Source organism: Chiloscyllium punctatum, chromosome 46, assembly GCF_047496795.1.
Source record: "Chiloscyllium punctatum isolate Juve2018m chromosome 46, sChiPun1.3, whole genome shotgun sequence".
Lineage (NCBI taxonomy): Eukaryota > Metazoa > Chordata > Chondrichthyes > Orectolobiformes > Hemiscylliidae > Chiloscyllium > Chiloscyllium punctatum.
The window spans coordinates 48,454,626-48,469,335 of NC_092784.1; positions in this window are offsets into that span (position 1 = coordinate 48,454,626).

Genomic DNA, 14,710 nt, shown 5'->3' on the forward strand with positions numbered 1-14,710 from the left:
GTTTTGACACTTGAACCAGATCCCAAAGTCTAACAGTACTGCTCTCTTGCCTTGCTGTGTGACACAGACATACAAGTTCCCTGATTGGGGCTATCAATCAGGTCCATTCAGGGAGCCCAGGCTGACAGTTCATAAGATACTCGGCAACACTTTCTGACACTCTGAGAGCTGGCTCAGAGGGATTTGAACCAATGTCAAGGAATTTCCAGTGATGGGAAATTGGCCTCTGTGGAGTTATCTCAGTGACAATGAGAATGAAGGATGTTTCTGAAGGACCTCACTGACAGCTGGGGGAAGTATTTCTGGCAAGATGCCATTATTTGGGAAGCTTGACTCATTCGACCCTGCCATCGACGACTGGGCGCAGTATGTTGAAAGAATGCATTACTTCTTTCCGGACAAATGACATTGGGGCAGATGGAAAGCAATGAGTCATTCTCCTGACAGTTTGTGGACCCATAGCTTTTTCAGTTATTAGGAGCCTGACTTCCACTGAGGCACCAGATACAAAAATATTTCAAAAGCTGTTGGATTTAGTTAAGGAATATTATGACACCAAGCCTCCTATAATTCTGAGATGCTATCATTTTTACTCAGCAAGTCGAGAACCAGGGAAATCCATACCAGGATTTTTGACAAGGTTAAAAACATCTGGCGGACACAAGTGACTTTGGTTTGACCCTTAATGAGATGCTGAGAGACCATTTGGTACGTGGGATTGGTACGTGACCATACAAAAGCACCTACTAGCTGAAACCCAGTTGGACTTCAAACAGGCACCACAACTGGCTTTATCATTGGAAACTGTGCCAAGTGGAGCACATGAGTTACAGGGTACTCCGATGGAAGTGGACATGCTCGCCAGTCTGACTACGTTTGGGGAACATCACTTGAGTGAAGACAATTGCATGGCCTCAGGACATATCCTAAACAGAGGGACTCTTGTTCAGCCCACAGCAAAACCCCAAATCAAAGCCAAGCCTCTGTCAAACAGTTAAAATTTCCTTCAGTATCTGGGCCGGCAAGCCATTGTAGTTGCTGCCAGAGTGTGGACTTGAGATAGCAAAGGAGTCCCACTAGATCTTAATTAGGAGAACTCAGAGGCTGTTCTCCAGTAAAGTTCACACCCTGGAACATGCATATGCATCAGGTTTGGAACAGTTAAATTGCTTAACATCATTCAAATCAGAATCAATGAAAATAAATATCTGTGGAATGGTCATCCAGTTCTTATGGAGGTCGATAACAGCGTGGTTGTTTCAGTGTTCACAGAACCATTTTTTAACAAAATTTGCTCTGGACTGCAATCCTGAAGTCTGCTCAAGGCCTCAGCTAGACTGAGAATTTGTCCTGGGGAACCTTTACAGATTTAGGCTCCAGCTTCGGTTCCAGTCTCTTTTGAGAAGCAGCTGATTCGGTTCCCAGTGATTGTCGTAAAAGGCTTGGACCCAAGCTTCATGAGGTGAAGTTGGTTGAGAGAGATTCACCGAGATTGGTTCAACATTTTTTAGTGAGAAAATGGTTGCCTGTGAAGTTCTAATGAAATATGCCAAAGTCTTTCAGGAAGGTCTCAGGACTATCAAAGGGACCAAGGCCATCTTTCATGTTGACCAGGAAGTAATTCCACAATTCTGCAAGGTCCGACCACCGCCATTTGCCTCACATGCAAAAGTAGAGGCAGAAATCAGGAAGCCGGATAGCGAAGGAACCATCAAACCAGTCCAGTTTCTGGAATGGACAGCACCTATTGTTCTGATTGTGAAGAAAGCACCGGTTCACCTTTGTGGGGACTTTAAATAAGTGGTAAATTGCTTTTCTCAGCTGGATGAATACCCAATCCCTCACATAGAGATTATATCCGAGATGGCAGGGGGTCTGTCCTTCCTGAAGCTGGATATGGTCCATGCATATTTGCAATTGTGGTTAGATGAGGTTTCCCAGACTGATGTTACCGTTAATAGTCATGAAAGTTTGTACCAATTTACGAGACTACCATTTGGGGTATCGTCAGCCTGTGCAATTTTTCAGCAGATGATGGAGAACATCTTACAAGATCTACCCCAGGTTGCCATTTATCTGGATGATGTGCTCATAACAGGGAAGACCAATAAGGAGCACTTAGAGAACTTGAACATAGTTGTTAGGTGTTTCTTCCAGGAGCGCGTCTGGCTAAGAAGGGAGAGGTGTGTGTTCCAGGCAGCCCAAGTGACCTCCTTGGGCTATCGAGTTGACAATATCGAGTCACACTCATTGGGCAATAAAGTGAGGGCAATCAAATGTGCCCTGGCCCCAACATCTGTACCGGAGCTCAGGTCTCTCCTTGGGCTGGTGAGTTCTTATGGAAAGTTTGTCCATAACCTGGCCTCCATCCTGGCACCTTGCATCAACTCCTAAAAGAGGGTGGGTCTTGGAAATGGTTGTGAAGCCATAGCTTTCAGGGAAGTGAAGAAACAGCTATCATTCTGGAAATTGTTGGCACACTATGATTTCAAACATGATCTGCTATTGACATGCGATATCTTCCTGGTAGGTCAAGTTTTGCATCTTCTCGAGTCAGTACATCCACATAAAAAATTAGAAAATGTTCTTGTTCACATTTAACAAATTCCTCTCAATCTAAACCCTTAACATTATGGCAGTCCCAGTCTATATTTGGAAAGTTAAAATCCCCACCATAATCACCCTATTATTCTTATAGATAACTGAAATCCCCTTTCAAATTTGTTCCTCAATTTCCCGCTGACCATTTGGGGGTCTATAATACAATCCCAATAAGGTGATCATCCCTTTCTTATTTCACAGTTCTACCCAAATAACTTCCCTGGATGTATTCCCAGAAATATCCTCCCACAAGGACCTCCTTTTAAAATTCCTACCTAACGTCCTATATTCTCCCTTCAGAATTTCATCCTTTTCCCTTTCTATGATTGGTTCCAATGTGTACAATGACCTCCTGCTGGTCCCACTCCCCTTGGAGAACATTCTGCACCTTCACTGAGACATCCTTGAAGCTGGCACCAGGGAGGCAACACACCATTCTGATTTTTCACAGCTGGCCGCAGAAATGTCTGTCTGTGCCTCTGACTAGAGGGTCCCCTAACACAGTCAATCATTTAGAACCCAACGTACCTCTCATTACATTAGAGCCTGTCTTGATACCAGAAACTTGCCTGTTCATGCTACATTCCCTTGAGAATCCATCACCCCTTAGATTTTCCAAAACAGCACACTTTCTTGAAATGGGGATACCACAGAAGACTCCTGCACTTCTGGCCTACCTCTCCTAACTTTCCTAGCATTAACCCATACATGTAACTGTATCTGCAGATTTTCTCCCTTCCTGTAACTACCATCTATCACACCTCCTTGCTGTTTTCAATTCCTCGTTCCCTCTAACTATCAGTCCAACCGATCCATTCGATCTGATAAGATTTTCAACCAACCCATTTATTGCAGATATAATCATCAGTAACACATAAACTCTCTCAAAACATCCACAACTGACAAAATGGGCTATTTTTGCTCTTTCCAATCTAGAGACCCAGAAAATAGCACCATCTTATTGCTCTACAAAACACAACTCCAGGCTAACTTAATATTTACGGCTTATATTTTTCATATTTAGTCAAGGGTCAGAGCTCAATATAAACCAAGAAAGAACCCACTCTACTCACTAGTTACTCTTCAGTGTGGACTAGTTGGGCCGAATTCCCTGTTTCCACACTGTAGGGATTCTATGATTCTCTGAACTATTGTAGATTTACAGCAAGGCTGCACTTAAAATTATACCCTATCTGTTTCGGTGCTGTGACCTCTCCCAAACAGGTTCCTCCAAGATCAGTTGTGAATTTCACTGTTTGTTAAGTTTTCCTAGACACATTCCAATGTCTTCTTTCTGCCAATGTGGCAAGTTTATATTGTTCCACATGACGGTCAATTTTCCAAATTTTGCCAATTCTCTTATATCTCTCTAATAACCCTTTGCAAACTCTCTATTTTGTCTCAAAACCTTAATTTCTTATCTACATTGGTATCATTAACAAATTTAGCTACCACCCATTCTGCACTTATTTCCAAAACATTACATAGATTGTAAATAGTTGAGGGTCCACCTTTGATCCCTGTGGCATCTAATCTTGTTAACCCAAAAAACGCCCAATTATCTCACTCTCTGCTTCCTTTTAGAAAATGAACCCTTTGTCTATGTGAATATGTTATCCTTCACAGCACAAGTTCTTCTGTTGTAATCTTTACTGTGGCATCTTATCAGATGCATTTTGGGAATCCTTGTATAAGTCCTCAAAAACTCCAATAAATTCAATTAAACATGATTTCCCTTTCACAAAACCATGCTGAGTCTACATGAACAAATTATGACCTTTATAAGTATTTTGCCAAAATTACTTTAAAATGGATTCTCGTTTGTGAATCAAAATGATCACACTGAGTGTACATGTCCAGGGTTTACCAGGCCTGTACTGTATTTCTTCCTGTCAGGTTGAGGGTACAGTGCTAGAAATGGTTTTCTGTGCTATTCAATTCAAAGAGAATCATGTCACCCAAGAATATAGTCACAATCATGCCGAAGAATATCAGGACGGTAAGTGGGTTTTACTTGACCTCTATTCAAGTTGCACTGGCAGCAAATTGATTGATGCCTATTGTGTGTGTTGTTGACTCAGTCAAATACTCTTATGTTAGAATGTTCAGCTGATATTCAAATCCTCAGAAAAAAATGGATTTGAAATTCAACAAAAATGCATCATGAAATTTGGTGCTGTCATAGAGATTGCTCATTATATGGTTTGCCTAAAATGGTCCTATTGAAGCCAGGGAGATACTGGTGAGTACAATGGGTGGTAGGTTTGATGCTGTCACTGTCCAAGATCAAATGCCTCTATCTGCACTGTAGGGGTTCTATGATTCTCACTGATTTCCTTCTCCCATTGGCACTCATGTGCCACTTTGGTGCTAACCAGCACGGGGGTTATCAAATCTATGATGTATGTTCACATGTATTGCCAGCAAATGTCGTGGATAGCAGAGCCCCTGACTAATATTTCCCTTTGCGAATCCAGAAGGTCATTTGTTATCCAGTTTACTTCAAAATGAGACTATTCTAATCAGCATGGCTGAAATGAACTCAGCCAAACCATCAGAGGACCCTGCGCCATTGCATTTTGGACAGAAAGTAAATCATTGGATGCAATCATAAGAATGTATTTTTCATTTTGTTGTAGAACTCAGAGTAATGATGAAACGGTTTTTGTCTCATCCACTGTGTGAAATAGACCTGACAGTCGAAGAAGTGGAGACCATCATTCGTTTTGCTGCAGTGATGTGGATGGACTTTTCATTGCTCCTTGAACTGACTGGTATTTGTTCCAAGGACCATGTGCATTAGTGACAAGAATCTCAATTCTGGCAACTGATGCATGGAAACACCACCCTGTGTGACCTCCCACCTGCCCCCACCCCAAATTGAATGGTACCATGACTAGTGACTAGAATTTGGCCATTCCTTAATCATCACTGAGTCAAAATGTAGAATTCCCATGAGGTAATAGCATGTTGGAAATCCTTCAGTGCCTGGACTGTAGTGTTCGAGGAGGTGGCTCACGACCTCTTTCTGAAGGCAATTTGGGGTAGACTGTAATTGTCAAGTACTGTGAAAAGGTTTCACGTTTCCCTCTATAATGCTGGTCCGATAAAAATCATGATTAAGATTTACAAAACAAAATTTCTTATTGCAAAACCAGGCAGCTTTCGGTTCTTCTCTGTATTTTGGTCTTCTTGTCTTCTTCTTGCAGATTCTGCCTCACAGGTTACTGATTGATAAAGGTATCTTTAAGAGAGCTATTTTGTTGGCAGTCTTTACATGCTGGTGGTTTGGCAGTTCTCCTCCCAACTGTTCAATTTTCCCCGGTCTTATCCCCAAAAGCATAGTTCAAACTTGATTGGAATTTGGTATATTTCGGGATGTAATTTAAACTGATTGGTCTAATTTGAATCTGTTTTTGTCTCCAGGCAACCAGCTATCCTAGCTTTCAACCAAGAGTTACATTGTTACCTTATTGAGAACACTTGGTGCTGTCAAACAGTTATTTTAGCTTTTAACTCTCTTAACTCTCTTAAAGGTACAGTACACCCACATCTTCATAACATAATGCAACCCTGGATGTGAAAAGATGGGTCTTCAGTAGTTTGGAGCATTCAATAAAGGTCATAAAAAAACTCTGCTGTTGTCCTACTGACAAGGATCCCGGGACATATCGATAAACACAAAATGGAGTCAGTCTGTCATAGAAACATAGCAAATAGGGGGCAAATAGGGGCAGGAGGAGGCCACTCAGCCCTTCGAGCCTGCCTCACCATTCAATATGATCATGGCTGATCATGCAACTCAGTCCCCTGTGCACTCTTTCTCCCCACACCCTTTGATGCCTCAGAACTATAGCTACTTCCATCTTGAAAACATTCAATGTTTTGGCATCAACCACTTTCTGTGGCAGACAATTCCACAGGCTCCCCACTCTCTGAGTGAAGGTGTTTCTCCTCATCTCAGTCCTAAATGACCTACCCTGTCTCCTTCGACTGTGAACCTCTAGTTCTAGACTCCCTGCTCATCAGGAACACCCTTCCTGCATTTAGCCCTGTTATAGGTTTCTATGACATTCCCCTCACCCTTCGAAACTTCAACGAATAAAATCGCAACCAGCCCGATCTCTCTTCATGCACAAGTCTTGCTATCCCAGGAATCGGTCTGATAAACCTTTGTTGCCCTCCCTCCATAGCCAAACCATCCTTCCTCAGATAAGGAGTCCAAAACTACACACAATACTCCAGGTGTGGTCTCACCAAGGCCTGAACAATTGCAGCAAGACATCTCTGCACACAGTCAGTGTGTGGATATGCCAGAGACTGGAGATAGCGATGCTAAACTCTCTGGTAAGGAATCCTATAACACTCCTGGAGTCTGAGTTCAGGGAATTGAGTGTGTGCTCTGGAGTTATTTAGTTTCCAGTTACTTTCATTGTCTCAAGGAGAGGTGCAAGCTGATGGAAGGCATGAGGTAAATGCATAGAAATTCACCAAATGGAAACCAATTGCATGTATGAGCAAGAGCTGGCGTAAAGATCATGATGAATGTTTGTTAGGGTTGAGGAATTTGTATTGATATTGTTGGGAACAGAGACAGTGAAAATTGTATCCTTTTTCTGGGTATCTGAAATGAGAAGTTTCCAAACCTTTTTTATCTTTGTCAAATATGTAAAGTACTTGTTGTCTTGTTTGATAAATAATTGCTGCTTGTTGTTTAAAGTACACCAGCAGACTCTGGTGATTGTGCTCAGTATTTTACAGTTTTTCTAAAAAGAAGCCCTGTCAGGGTCTACCAGCTGTCATTCTGGGATCTGTCCTGTCAAGATTAGCATCAGTTTCGATCATGTCACTGGAAATAATGATCATTTTGCAATGCCTTCAAAAGTTGTGCTGCTTCCCCTGTATGTGACAACCAGAAATGAGTCAGGCAGTAAGATTTCCTCCCAGCACAATTGTGCAACACCTGACAGGGTTATGATCAGCAAGAAGGAACCTCTCTTACAGGTTCTGTTCAAAGGAAGTGTTCGGTGGATCTGATTATGAAGATTGCACAATTATTGCAATGCATTTCTGTAAACACACCCCAGGCCTAAAACCATAGAATCTTTACAGTGTGGAAGCAGACCATTCAGACAATAAAGTCCACACAGACCCTCTGAAAAGCATCCCAACCAGACCCTGCAACCCCACATTTCCTATGGCCTACACATCCCTGGGCACTGCAGGGCAATTAAACATGGCCAATCCACCTAATCTGCATATCCGCAAACTGTGTGAAGGAACCGGAGCACCCAAAGGAAACCTGCACAGACACAGGGAGAATGTGCAAACTCCAAACAGACAGTCACCCGAGGCTGGAATTTGAACACAGGTTTCTGTGGGGATTCTATGATTCTTAATCCACTGATAATATCACTAGGCCATTATCTCCCTTTATCATCCTTTTTATGCTGATCTGAGGGCTGTCAGTAGCAGGTGGTGGAGAATGGAGCACAAATAATTACCACAGACAAACCTGACTTAGTGTTAGTTAGTAACTATGGGTTATATTTACTGTTAGATATGTTAACAGGAGTTAGAGAAATCTCTTGTGACTCCAATAGGAGACTGTACCAGAGTCCTCTGGTTATGGTGTAGTCCCTTCTATGAAACCTAAGGGCTAGCCATTGAATATTAAGCCAATGTATCAATTAAAAATCACACAACACCAGGTTATAGTCCAACAGGTTCATTTGGAAGCACTGGCTTTTGGAGCACTGTCTCCATCATATCTGATTTGACGATCCCAATGTCTACATTGCTGCTTTGAACAATTCTCCACATTCCCTGACTGAAGACCTCCGTCTGACTCAGCCCCCGATTGTGGCAATTCCAACTCCCGCACTGCTGTTCCCACCTACTTTCTCAGAAAGACACAAGGGTAACCTTGGTCCCCACTTTTGACTCCACCAGCCTCTTTATGAAAGGAATCATCCTCTGTTATCTGAGTGAGGCCAGCACCAAATGTATCTGCTCTTCCATTCCTCCTTTCAGTGTCCCAACACCATTCCCATGCATCCTTCTCAGGCATGTGTAGACAGGCTACTGAAGAAGCCATTGCGTACGCTTGCCTTTATTGGTCAGTGCATTGAGTATAGGAGTTGGGCGATCATGTTGTGGCTGTTCAGGACAATGGTTAGTCATTTTTGGAATACTGCATTCAATTCAGGCTGCCCTACTGTCGGAAAAATGTTGTGAAACTTGAAAGGGTTCAGAAAAGCTTTACCAGGATGTTACCTGGAATGAGGGATTTGAACTATAGGGAGAGGCTGGATAGGCTGGGACTTTTTTCACTGGAGAGGAGGGGGCTGAGGGGTGATCTTACTGAGGTTTGTAAAATCATGAAGGGCTTGGAGAGGATTGATATCCAAAGTCTTTTTCCCAGGATAAGGGAGTTCAAAAAGTTGTCCCCCAAGTCTTTTTTAGATCTTTCTCTTCTCACCTTAAACATATGCCCCCCCACCTTGAAATCCCCCACCCTAGAGAAAAGATACCTGCCATTCATCTTATCCGTGCCCCTCATTATTTTATAAACCTCAATAAAGTCCCCCCTCAGTATCCTACGCTCTAAAAAAAGGCCCAGTCTATCCAGCCTCTCTCGATAGCTCAGACCGTTGAGTCTTTTTTCCCAGGGTTGGGGACTCAAGGACAAGAGGGAATCAGTTTAAGGTGAGAGAGGAGCTTGAGGGACAACGTTTTTACACAGAGGGTGGTACACATATGGAATGAGCTGTCAGCAGAAATGGTTGAAGTGGGTATATTAACAACTTTTAAAAGGCAATTGAACAAACATGGATAGGAAAGGATTAGGAGTATATGGGTCAAGTGGGCGGAAATGGGGTTATTGTGGATGGACATTTTGATCCACGTGGAACAGTTTGGCCAAGGGGCCTGACCTGGGTATGATTCCACCTTCGGCCGACTGTCTGCGTGGGGTTTGCACATTCTCCACATGTCTGTGTGGGTATTCTCCATGTGCTCTGGTTTCCTCCATCAGTCCAAAGATGTGCAGGTTTAGTGGATTGGCCATGCTAAATTTCCCCATTGTGTCCAGGGATGTTCAGGCTAAGTGGGTTAGCCATGGGGAATGCAGGGTTACGGGTAGAGAGGTGGGTCTGGATGGGTTGCTGTTTGAAGGGTTGGTATGGGCTAAATGTCATGTTCTCACACTGTAGGGATTCTATGCCGCAGTGGTTCAAGAAGATACCCTGCTAGGGACTGCAATAAATGCTGGATTTGCCAGCTCTCCCTATATTGCAAAATTGAGGAAAAGGGATAAATCATTTCAAATCCATGGCTTCAGCATATGCCAACTACAAAGCGGATGACAGTAATTTGCCAAAGCTGCATTTAGAGAGCGCCTTTCAAGCTTGCTTAGAGGAGCAAGGGCAGCAGATACATAGGAACGCCATCACCAAGTTCCTCTCTGATCCACATAACATCCTGACTTGGAAATATTTCACTGTTCCTTCATCAACTCACTGAGTCAAACGTTTGAACCTTCACTCCACATCCCCCTTGGCCCACAACCCAAGTATTACAGCAGTTGAAGAAGGCAGTTTTCCATCACCTCCCGAAGGGCAGTTAGGGATAGGCAATAGACACTGCACTTGTCAGTGTTACCACCATACCACGAAGGGGAAACAAAAAATAACCATTTGCCTGTGTAGGGAATACACTGAAGGACAAGGTTAATGGCTCTTATATTCCAACATTATGTAACATTGTAAAACGGACATGCATCATCTTGCAGGTAATCTCAGACAATGGAAGCAATGGAACCAAACATACCATGAGATGCAAAACAGTACCAGCTCTTCAGCTTCCTTGTCCTCCTCGCACTGAAACACCCTCACAGATCTGCAGATATTTGAGAACAGTCATGAGACCACTCACATTTCACAAGTGCGATTGCAATCGCTTTTGCAGCAACATCGAGGTGTATTGATAATATTAATTCAATTGCAATTGGTTGTTTCTGTCTCTCTCCCCCACCGCCCCCCACCTCCGGAATCAGAGATTTGTGAGTTCAAACCCCTCTCAATTATGAGACTCCAGCATAGCACAGAGGGAGTTCTATGGTAGGAATTGCCTCTTGGATGTGATGTCACATTAATTGAGCGACCATCTCAACTCAGCATGGAGTCGGCTCTACCCACTGTCCCAGGTCAGTGTGGAGTGAGAATCTTCTCACCCATCATGGCTCAGTGTAGAGTGAGAATCTACTCACCATCTCAGCCCAGTATGGCATAGGCTCTACCCACTGTCTTGGCTCAGTATAGAGTGTTCCCAGGGGAACATATGAAGCAGAAGGTTCCCACTGATACCCTGGACAATAGTAGTCCCTTAACCAATGCCAACAACTGGTGATTGCTGGATGACAGATCTGAGTGTTTCCTGCATTCCAGCTGTACCAGGGAAAACAGGAGAAGTTTGAGGTAGAACAGCAGTGTCACCCATTCCAGGAAGCTCTAGGTTCAAGTCCCAGACAAGATTTGTATCATCGATCATCACAGGTGAGAAGACTGGAGGCTGGCTAACGTGGTACCCCTATTTAAGAAAGGTGTTAAGGAAAAAAACAGTGAACTACAGACTGGTGAGCTTGATATTAGTGGTGAACAAGTTGTTGGAGGGAATCCTGAGTGACAGGATTTGCATGTATTTGGAAAAGCAAAGACAGGTTAGGGATCGTCAGCATGGTTTTGTGCATGGAAAATCATGTCTCACAAACTTAAATGAGTTTTTTTGAATAAGTAGCAAAGAGGATTGATGAGGGCAGAGTGGAAGACTAGATCGATATGGACTTCAGTAAGGCGTTTGGCAAGGTTCCTCATGAGAGACTGGTTAGCAAGGTTAGATCTCACGGAATACAGGGAGAACCAGTCATTTGGATACAGAACTGGCTCAAAGGTGGTGGTGGAGGATGCTTTTCATACTGGAAGCCTGTGACCAGTGGTGTACCACTAGGATTGGTGCTGGGTCCACTGCTTTTCATCATTTATATAATTGATTTGGATGTGAACATAGGAGGTATAGTTAATAAGTTTGCAGATGACACCAAAATTGGAGATGAACTGGAGAGTGAAGGTTACCTCAGATTACAACAGAATCTTGATCAGATGGGCCAATGGGCTGAGGAGTGGCAGATGGAGTTTAATTTAGATAAATGTGTGGTGTTGCATTTTGGAAAAGCAAATCAGAGCAGACTTATCCATTTCATGGGAAGTTCCGAGGGAGTGTGGCTGAACAAAGAGACCTTGGAGTGCAGGTTCAAAGCTCCTTGAAAGTGGAGTTGCAGGTAGATAGGATAGTGAAGAAGGCGTTTGGTATGCTTTCCTTTATTGGTCAGAGTATTGAGTATAGGATTTGGGAGGGCATGTTGCCGCTGTACAGGACACTGCGTGCAATTCTGGTCTCATTCCTTTTGGAAGGATGTTGTGAAACTTGAAAGGGTTCAGAAAGGATTTACAAGGACGTTGCCAGGGTTGGAGGATTTGAGCTGTAGGGAGAGGCTGACGGGTTGGGGCTGTTTTCCCTGGAACGTCGGTGGCTGAGGGGTGACCTTATAGAGGTTTATAAAATCATGAGGGGCATAGATAGGATAAACAGACAAGGTCTTTTCCCTAGGGTGGGGGAGTCCAGAACTAGAGGGCATTGGTTCAGGGTGAGAGGGGAAAGGGATCTAAGGGGCAATCTTTTCACACAGAGGGTGCTGTGTGCCAGAGGAAGTGGTGGAGGCTGGTCCAAATATAACATTTAAAAGGCCTCTATTTGGGTATATGAATAGGAAGGGTTTGGAGGGATATGGACCAGGTGCTGGCAAATGGGTCGAGATTAGGTTAGGATATCTGGACGGCTTGGACAAGTTGGATCGAAGGGTCTGTTTCCGGTGCTGTACATCTCTATGACTTTCTGACTCTGTGTGTCAAAAATGTGTCAAAGCATGGCCAGGCCAGTTAGCTTCTCAACCTGTGAATGGTTCTGATCTGCTCCACACAGCAAGACTGGGAGAGTTTCCTGGTTAGACAGGACTGTCTGCAAGTTCTGGGGAGCCCTCAAATCCCACAGCCCAAATTGAATAACAGGATGTTCCAAGGGACCACCACACACTCTACAAGGTACACTTAACCACCTGTGAAACCCTTCAGAATGCCCTGAAAGGTGCTATTTAAATGCAAGAAACACCATTTAGATTAACACATAAAGATCTGCTATTCACATTACCATGCGAGCCAATACATGTGTGTACACACTTAAGCCAGCATGTTATATACTCCTGTATCATGATAATCAGTTTGAATCTTGTAACCAAGCTTTTATTTAGAATCTCTACAGTGTAGTAGCAGGCCATTCAGCCCATACTGACCCACCAAAGAGCATCCCACAGTGACCCACCTACCTTATCCAATGGCTAATCTGCCTATCTGGGCATCACTGGATACTCTGGTCAATTTGAGCACGGCCAGATATCCAATCTGCACATCTCTGGGCTGTGGGAGGAAACTGGAGCACACCTACACTGACACAGGGAGAACATGCAAACTCCACACGGACAGTCACCCAAGTGTGTAATCAAATCCAGATTGCTAGCACTGAAATGGAGCAGTGCTAACCACTGAGCCACCTGTGACCACATTTCTTTCCTGTTCAGACTTCGACGAAGGTATTGGTTTCTTGACTGTGAAACCGCATCAGGGAAGGGAAACTACACATATCTGCAAAGTAATTTCAGAAACACTGCATTGGAGAGACTGTGGCCCACAGTTTCTATGAGTTGAATAATCGGAGGGATCAGAGAGAACACCTCCCTCCAGATATCTGCTTGGGTTTCTTTCAGCAGAACCTTGAGGTGAAGCTCACAGGTTGATGGCATTGAATAGTACAGTGGTAGAATTAAAAAAAACTGTTTACAGGGACTATAAATCTCATTGAAACATGTCTGGGTCAGATTGACTGGGTCAGTGCTGGGAGGATATTTCTCTCATGGGAGAGTCTTGGACAAGAGGATACAGTCTCAGAATTAAGGGGCTCCAATTTAAGACTGGGATGTGGAGGAATTTCTTCTCTCAGTGGGTTCTAAGTCTTTGGAATTCCTGGGTGGGCAGAGTCCTTGTGTATATTTAAGGCTGAGATAGAGAAATTCTCGATCAGTCAGGGAATCAAGAGCCACAGGACCGTGGACATGAGGTTAGGATCAGCCAGTTGAATGGTGGAGCAGGCTCGAGGGGGTTGAACAACCTCCTCCTGTTCCTATTTCTTCAAATATTGTCTTAAAAATATCTGGCACTCAAAACAACACACAATCAGCAGCACAGAAGACTTACACAGAAGAGGCATTGTAAATGACCAGATGTTGGAGCAGTCCTGTGAGCCGAAATCATGCCAAGAGATGGATTGAAAGCGATCCTGATTTGTGGAACTTCTAAGCAACCAGCATCATTGTAAATGTGTTGCTTACTTCAGTCAGAATGGACGGCCATGTTAAGTTCAACTGTGTGCAACTCGTTGTGTGCCATTGATATTTGGTCAACACCTTCAGATGCAAAAAGGGTTATCTTTTACATTCCACAGAGTACAAACTTGTCTGCCCCATGTGGGCAATTTTAATATTCAGTGAAGTTAGCAGTTCACTTATTTTAGTGCAGTTAACATATACAAAGTATTCTTCCTCAATTTGTGGGACTACAAACTGAATATGCATCATGACCCCAATTCTCTGATCTGTAGGAGGAAGGAATCAAATAATCAGCAACCGAACTTACAGTTTAGTAGAAAATGTGAGTTTTCGGGGGGTGGGTAGTGTATTCACTCGATTTCACAGTCTCCCAAAATCTCCTGGGAAGAGATTCCCTGCTCAGTGCAACTTGTGACAGTGAAGATGTGAGGGGATCTGCAAATTCATCCTGTGTATTGTGTTCTTTGCAATAAGAATATCAGTCTGAGAGTCACATGATAGGTGTTTGTGATGTGATCATAATCTGTCCAACTCAGATGAGAATAGACGTCAGCTGTGTTGCAAGATTACTTGTGAGTTGGCACAGTATTTAGAGTCATAGACATGTACAGCATG